The sequence below is a fragment of the Equus caballus genome, chromosome 9 (genome assembly GCF_041296265.1).
Source record: "Equus caballus isolate H_3958 breed thoroughbred chromosome 9, TB-T2T, whole genome shotgun sequence".
NCBI classification, from domain to species: domain Eukaryota; kingdom Metazoa; phylum Chordata; class Mammalia; order Perissodactyla; family Equidae; genus Equus; species Equus caballus.
The window spans coordinates 23409790-23418262 of NC_091692.1; the positions used below are offsets into that span (position 1 = coordinate 23409790).

Consider the following 8473-nt stretch of genomic DNA (forward strand, 5'->3'; position numbering starts at 1 on the left):
AACAGGCATGAGGAAACATGTTGTGCTACATTCAGAAAGGATGCAAATGACAAAAACATGTTGCCTTCTGGAGAGGCAGGGAAATGGCGTATAGCAGAACGCACCCCGCTCCTTGCACCTCTCTGTCTGGCTAGACGGTTTTATGGCATTTAGCAACACTGTGCAAAGGCACCCACAGCATACCATAACTCTCGCAAAACAGCGTTTTCATGTGCTAATGGCAAGTGAATCAGAAACACATGGATTTAATTTCCTTCAAAATACCCATGGGTATAAAAATCAATGCAGGAAAGCCATTTGGCTAACTATATTTGGGGCTTTTCTGTGCCCAAAAATTGTGAGAAATTGTTGGAGATGGCTGCCGAGCCCAAAACCCCACCAGGTTCAGCCCTCCCCTAGCATAGCCCTGGCCTAATGTGATGTGAAACCCCGGCTGTCTTTTTGGAGAGAGGCAGGTGCTTGCTGTGAGGTACCTTAACGGCTGCCATCTCCGCAGATTTCCTGCTTTCTGCTATTAGTTCATTTGCTCAGCCTCTCCCACCACATAGCCATCAGGGAGATCTCATTTTGGCAGCAGATCGGGATCCCTGCCTGAAAGTTGATAGAGGTTGAGCTATTTGCAGAAATAATGCTTTCCAGACGTACTAAACAGTACCCCTCTTTCCAGATGGAGCGGCATTAGTGTTGCTTCCAGCCATTTCCTCACCTTCTGGTATACTTGTCAGTTCTCCCATATGCACCACAAGCCTTCCGTATTCTGGGGAATCTCGGAAAACTGCTCAGACCCTCAGCTCCTCGCCACTTGCATGCACAAATGCACGCATGCACACATTTATACAGCCTCTGCGCTTATGTATGCACATAACGCTTTCTTCCCCCACCTCCTGGGAGTCAACGTGGGTTTTCGGAGAGATCTAATCACTAAATGTGATAGTTTAGCAGTTCAGGGATTAGACAGGCATGACTACATGGGGCATCAAAGAAGTCCCTGGGCTTTGGTGGATGTTTCCACCCTCTGCAGTCATCAACGACAACGTTATTCACATTCTTATTCACATTGCCTTTTGGTGGCCTCTGGCTTTCAGTGTCAGAGGGAGCCCTTGGTGAAGAGACCACTCCCTCTCTGGCCCAAAATAAACCTCTTAAGAGCTGGATTAAGCCTCTCTGTGTTATGGCCCATACATAAGACATTTTGGATTGCAGGACCCCGTGATATGACATCCATGTGCTGTTTCCTGATTGAGAAATTACTCAGCCAGCCATATTGTATTAACTCTAGATGGTTTAAACATGCCTGGGCCAGAAATCAGGTACTTCAAGCAGGTCATATATTGAGGTCCTTCCAAACTCCCAGATTCAACGCTCTCAAGAGTCCTGGTGTTATTTTCACACACTCAAGCCTTCAGTCCAGTGGTCAGCCGGAGCATTAGGCCACATGGGTGCAAGTCCAATATGGAAACCGTCCTCCTCTTTCTACAAACAAGCGTCTCCTTCAGTTTGCCATTCTTCTCTCTTTTCTAACTCCCTCCTGAAGCTGAGCTTTCCTTCTCAGGGGGGAGAGGGGTCGGGAAGAGAATATAACACAGGCATGCGGAGCTCCCCTCTCCATTGCCCTCATTTCTGAACTGGGCTGACTTTTGTCCCTGAGTGTGTTCAGGATGGATATGCTCTGCCCAAATCTAAGATCTGTCCTGTTTCTGCTCTCACAGAGGAAAGACTCATGCATCCTGGAGTGGATGAGGAGTTGGGGTCAGCTTCCCAAAAGAGCCTGACATTGGAAGTCTCAATGCTACTATATACTGTGAGAGTCAGGTTGAGCAACTGAAGCTAATTTTCAAACACAATAAAGACAAAGTAAAACAAAATCCATTAAAAAAAATACAAACCGTTGGATATAACTGATACTCCCTCTTCAACTCAACTCTCCAATTATTTCTCAGAATCAGTATATCCTATGTGACCTCAGGCAGGTTCCTTAACCTCTCTGTCCCTCAGATCCCTCACCTGTAAAGTAGGGCGAAACTCGTAAACACCTCATAGGTTTGTTGTGTGGATTAAATGGGATAAGGCATGCAAAGTGCTGAGAACAAGCTTGGAGTACAGTAAGCGGTCTCTAAATGTAGGCTGATAACCACACCAGGCATTTTCTTTCTACCTCCAGGAAACCTTACTTGCTATTACCGTTCATGCTTTTAGGGACTGAAAAGACCTTGGCTTTCAACCCAGCCATTGCTGCTGGCAGATTTCATATCTGTAACACCCCGAGTCCTTGCGGTCATTGATGTTCTTGTCTTGCTGTATAAGTCGAGTCCCTGGTGGTCAGGCTGGTTCCTGGGAGATGTGGCCCTCACCAATGAGCAGCTTTTCTTCTGGAAGGCACTGTCCTGGTCATCTCAGGGAAGATCTCACGCATCCTAGCCTAATTTCTTAATCCTTACATCTCTTGATCTTGCTAGAATGACAGAGATAAGATCATTTTGCAGTTTTTGTACCCAGGTGTGCTATATCCTTCCAATCAGGGGAAAAGAGAGCTTAGCAATCAAATAGTTGCTTTATTTGATCAACTGTGCATCTTCCCAACTTGATCAAGTCTTCCTATGCCTTGAATCTTTCCTACCCAAAGCTTGGCAGATTTGCCACCCCAAACTTTTTTCTTTGATGATTTGAAACACATAAAAGCAACAACAGAAGGCTTTTTACAAGTTACAGCAATTTTTTTTTACGTGTCAAAAATACCTCTTGTTGCTTGATTGATGTGCGTGCACAGTTTAAAAGTACAAATCACCTGTTCCATATGCATTTTCTGGATGCCCACACTCTTTAATTCCTGGAAGGCCCAAAGAGCAAAATAGCACCCTCCCTAATTCTTTCTGCTACTGCTACTGATAAAAGGAAACGAAATGTATTAGTCACCACCCAGCAACTCAGGCTCCGGTTCACATTGCGAGACTTGCTCATTAAAGCAGGAATGGGGTACAGAGCCAGAAAGGAGGGGTTTGCATTTAGCCTGTGATGGGAGTAACAAGTTGATCAGCATGACACACCGGCTCCACAACGGGGAATACCTTAAACAATTCCATCAACATTGATTTACTTTAACCAGGTGATATTTTAATGAGCCAACCCCAGTGCTCCCCGGATGACACGACTTCTCAAACTAAGAGAGCACAACACCTTTAAAAGGAAAAAAATAACTAAAAAAGCCAGAGAGCTGACACTTGCAGATGAGTCTAATTCTCTTTGTCCTGCGGACATGCACTGTGTTGGGAGAGCTCCAAGTGCATCAAGCTGATTTTTGCTGTCATCAGAACTGACCCTCGGTCCCCCAGGAGGCCTGTGGCCTGTCTGCTACAATGACAGGAAAGAAGCCAAGCTTCAACTTAAGGTCCTCAGATGTGCAGCACAACAGGCTTCGTCCAGCCCTGATGAGGGCAGCTGGATCGCATGAATTTTTTAAAGGAAAACAACTGATTTGGGGGGCGGGGGGAAGCGTAGCGGGTCTTACGTTTCCCCCCTGTGAAATCCCCACAGAAGAAACGCACGAAGCCAGCGTGTTGATTTTGGCATCGGCACACACAGTCCCTCTGTTCTGAAGATGAGCTGACACGTGCAGATTTGCAGATCAGCCATTTCAAAAGGTTAATTAAATATTACCATTGTTTTCCAAGCTATTAATGTATGTTCTTTTATTTCTTCATGCAAAAGGCTTCTCCCCACTCAAAAATCAGGGTTTGGATTTGCCTCCCAATCCCTTCCCTTTTTGAAAACCTAGAAAGCGAATGACCAAGGGGCCTAGAGAGAGAGAGAGAGAGGGAGAGATACAGAGACTCCGAGGCCAGAGGCAAAATGTAGTTCAGAGATGGGGAAAGACTGGGACTGGCATTGTCTGAAGTGAAGCCCCTGAAACTCATTCTCAGCTGCAGCTGGGATTAGAATCATGTCCTTCAAGGAAGGTTCTAGAAAGGAGCCAGAAAGGAACCCCTGCACTTTCTACCTTTATTTATTGCTGACATAATTGCCGCATTGGAGTTCAGGAACGTTGTAAGCCCTGGCCTTTGGTGGTTCTGGGGGAATGTCAGTATGTGGGTCGGCCAAATGGCCAGTGAGGACAGAGGCAGGAACAGGTCCCACTTTGCAATGTCTGTCTGTCCCCTACCACCTCCAGGTGACACAGTTTTCTCCCTGCCTGGGGCGTCCTGAGGTTGGCAGGAGAAGGCCCTCAGTGCAAATGGGAGAGGGATTCCAAGATGGACGACAAAGGATAATAAGACAGAGGTCAGGGAGAGGACAAGGTTCCTCTCGGGCAGGAAGTGCCACCCTCTGTGACTGCAGTTTACAAGAATCCTGAGCCACGATGAGCACAGCGGTCTGCAGGAAATCTCTCCAGACAACCCATCTTCCAGGGCGAGCAGGACATGTTTTGTTTGCAAAGTAATAATGCCTCCCTGGATGTAGGGAGGAGGCAGCTAACCTACGGCGTAATGAATGAAAAACAAACGAGCAGAATGAAGACGGGTGACACGGGGTGCCAAGGGCAGGGTGGGGCTGGCACAGATGGACAGACGGAGGGGGAGGGCAGGACCAAGTCTGGTCACAGATAAAGTAGGAAGAGTATTCATGCCGTCCTGTGCAGGACACCGACCTGGAATATTTGACCTCCCATCCACCCAGATTCAGGCCAAGCCATGGGAAACTCCATCCCCGGAGGGCTAAGTGGCACTGCAACGTGGCACCTACAAGTGCAGACTGCAGTTCTTCAGAGATCTGGGGTCTGATAGTCTCCGTCAGTCTCTGGGTGAGTTTCCTTAAGGTTTTTCAATTCCGAATGTTTCCAATTTTAAATACAAATGGCTATATTTTCAGCGTTGTTAAAATGATAAAATGGAAAAAAAAAAAAAAAAAAGCACGTAAAGTGCCTGGTTTACGGTAGTGCTCTTGAAATGGGAGGAAAGAGAGGGAGAGGGAATGTGGGTGAGCCCAGGGGAGGGACAGACCGCGCAGGAGGGGGAGTGCCTGGATGCCTTGGCCCTTCTGGAGCCATCTGTCAGCAAGGCCTCCCAGGGTGTCCTGGTCCAGCTTCCCCAGATGAGTTCATTCCCATCTCCCATGATCCACCGGCAGCGTCCCGTCTGCTGCATCTGTCCGGACACGGTCTCCCCTTGGGGAAGGGTCGCCTTGACACCCTGGCTGCCCACACCCAGAGCTGAGGCCCTGCACAGGTGGGAGGCTTGGTGGTGACTGGGCAAAGTGCATGTTTGCACACGCTGAGCTGTGAAGAAGTAGAAAGGAGAGGCACACACATATCCTCCTGAGCGTGTTTTAAGTGCTGAGATGCAGCCTCCAGAGAAAAGTGCTGGGTCTCCTGTAAGACTGGCGCCTGGGGGACAGGTACAGAAGGAACATGATGTAACAGATACCAGGACCTTGAGCTGAATTCATTCCAACCCTGTATAGACTGGCACCTAATGTGTGCCAGACCCATAATGAAATATCAGAGTGCATGGGAGAAGCCCCCGACCAGGCACTGCTCCTCATGTATCTCATATCACAGCACAGGGACCAGAGACCGAGAGTTAATAGAGAGCAACCGCAGATCACAGAGCTAGAGAGTAGGGGTAAGGAGAGAGGGGGCAGAAAGTCCCTTCTGGGAGAGGAAACAGCTAGTCTAAACAGGGCAGGTATGGTAAGGACGCCCAGAGGATTGTCTGCTGGCCTAGTAACACCCCCGCCCCCATGGCCAGGGAGGGGGCCCCAGCGAGGACGTGATCTAGCCCACTGGCAGCAATTAACTGATGTGACAGTGGACAGACCTCCAGCTCCCTGGATCTAGGCTAACTGGCCTAGCAGCAGGCTCCAGGCTAGGGTTGCCAAATGTGGCAAGCAAAATCTCAGGATGTCCAGTTAAACTTGAATTTTAAATAACTAGTTAATAACTTTTTAGTGTAAGGATATCCCATGCAACTTTTGGGAGATACTTATAACTGAAAAGTGATGAGTTGTTTCTCTGACATTCTAATTTCTCTGGGCATCCTGTATTTTATCTGGCAGCCCTACTCCTGTCCCAAACTGGGGCTTCAGGACAGCACTTTCTGCAGGATGCAATTAAAAGAGAACTGAGTCTGCCTCTCTCCAGGGACCAAAAGACGTTTTCTGCCATGAAAAGAAGGCCAACCCACCAGGGAAAGAAGAAGATGAAGTCAGAAGTCAGTGAGCAGCCGAGACGAATGAAGCAGCAGTGCCAACAGCCTTCAAGGCCAGGTTCAAATCTCATCTCCTCCCTGCCCTTCCTACAGCCTGGCTCTTCTGTTCTCTACTTGCCAATCTTGACTCCCTGCCCACCCCACCCCAGCCCCCAGCTCCTGTGGACAGGGGGAAACTCTAATTCATCAGCTCCGTGTTAATCTAGCAAGCAAGCACACCTTTCGCACAGTAAGGCCAGGGTTACTGAGTTACATGGTACAGGGTCAGCGCAATATTATAAGAAGAAATACCATTTCTTATACAGACCAGACTGGGTGTTTTTCAAAGGGAATTAATCCTCAGGATGATGACTTATTTTTGATTTCCAAATTTAAGGAGAATACGAGCCAGAGTTGAAACACATACCTTCTCCCACGCTGTCCACAGATCCAGAAGTTCCTCCCCAAACCAAGCAGAAACACTCGCTGACAGCTCAAGGAGACCTAACGTGTCTAAAACTCGTGCGACAAATTATTTACCACAAATAATAGGCCCCGGGTTCATATCCTATAAAGAGAACCTACAAACCAGTAAGGAAAACACTCTCAGCCCCTCCCCCCAAAACGGGCAAGGAGATACTCGCAAAAGGAATAGAAATTTCTAATGAACGTATGAAAAGATGTCCAACCACATTAATAAGCAAATAAATATAAACAAAAATATCCAAATGCCCTTTCAGACTATTAAATTGACAAATTAAGAAAATCAATTCTACCGAATGCTGGCCAGGGTACTCACTCTGTGGCACTCATGGTATTTCCCTAATATACAAAAAAGAACTCTGCAAAGTGATAAAAGACAAGGAGTCCAATAGAAAAATAAGCAAAAGGTTTGAACAGGCAATTCCCAACAGAGATGCAAGCGGTCAAGGTAGGTGAGCTATAGATGCAAATTTTGACTGAGATGAGGATTTAGAGTCAGGTAATTAATTGCTCATCCTCACAATTGGGGAAGGTCAAGACCCAACGAGACATCAATTCCCAGCCTATGACATCACAAGGACTGATAATGTCTATTCCTGGGAAGCGCTTTGGGAAACAGCCAGCCTCTCACAAACTATTGGTGGCTGTAAATATTCTTCTGGTGTTTTTAAAGGATAATTCAGCAATGTCTATTCAAAGCACCTAAAATCTCTGACATCTTGTTTCTTCCTTGAAGATGGAGAACTATTGTTTACCTTCCTCCTCATAAAAGGAAATTTCCAATGCTTACTATCTCAGGAAATAATCCTTATTCCTTGGTCCCCTCTTCCCTAATTTAAAAAATACATTTTTAAAATTTACAGGCAATGGGGTTACTTTCCTCATGTTTTGATCCATTTTATCTCTACTCTGGGCAGTCTTTAACAAATCATCTCTCTCTCTCTTTTTTTTTTTTAACATTTCATGAAGAATGTGGTGATGATAGGAAAGCCCCAATTGTTAAAAAAATGAACATTTATTAGGGATCTTTCATTTTCCTAAGTAATATTTGCTAATTATATAAATTGGGGAAAAAGTAAAAATAAAAGGAAGAAAAAAATGAAATAGTACACACACACACACACACACACACACACACAAAAAGAATGTGGTGACCAATATGGGCACAAGATTATTCTTAAAAAACAAAATTGAATGCCGAGGACTGTCCCAAAGGAATTAGATTTTCAGCACAGGAGGGGAAGCAGTGATTGTGATGGGGAAGACGAGCACTACATCCAGGGCACCCAAGCAGCGCTCCTAATACATGGCCCGTCCCTCCCCTTCCTTCCTTGGAATTTTTCCCACTGCCCCTTCAACTAAGCACCATACTCCCTTCTTCAAGATGCCCTTCGTTGCTGGGCAGGAGTCCCTGCGCCTGGAACCCTGCCCCATCCCATCTCCTCAGGCTGTCTCCTGCAATCATTCTGCCAGCTCCTGAGATGCTGCTTCCTCCACAAAGCTTCCCACCTGTCCTGAGCCACTGCAGCTCCCTCTCTCCTCCTTCCGTTGTTCGTACGGAATAGCGGTGGGCTCAAGGATGCCCTGTCCAGTAAATGGCTGCAGCCGCCTGCACCTCCTTTTCTAGGCCATCTGTGGCCATGATGGCTGAGGCCCGAGTTTATAAATGTGCTTTGCTTGGATCAGCAATGCGGAAAGTCTGTGGAGAGACTGCCTTCTCCGGAGATGGCCTTGCGGAGCATCACCAAAGATCAAGGTTCAGTGACTTGGTAAAACGTGGCTCGAACTTAGGGGTCAAGTTTGCTCCTTCA

The 8473-nt window shown here is 46.9% G+C and overlaps 1 long non-coding RNA gene across 1 annotated transcript; it reads left to right on the forward strand.

The window, feature by feature from the left end:
* The first annotated feature begins 4426 nt into the window (after positions 1-4426).
* Positions 4427-7805, forward strand: LOC138915384 (uncharacterized). Its single transcript, XR_011421256.1, has 2 exons — positions 4427-4795; positions 6049-7805. It is a non-coding gene; the product is annotated as an uncharacterized lncRNA (long non-coding RNA).
* Positions 7806-8473: the final 668 nt, after the last annotated feature.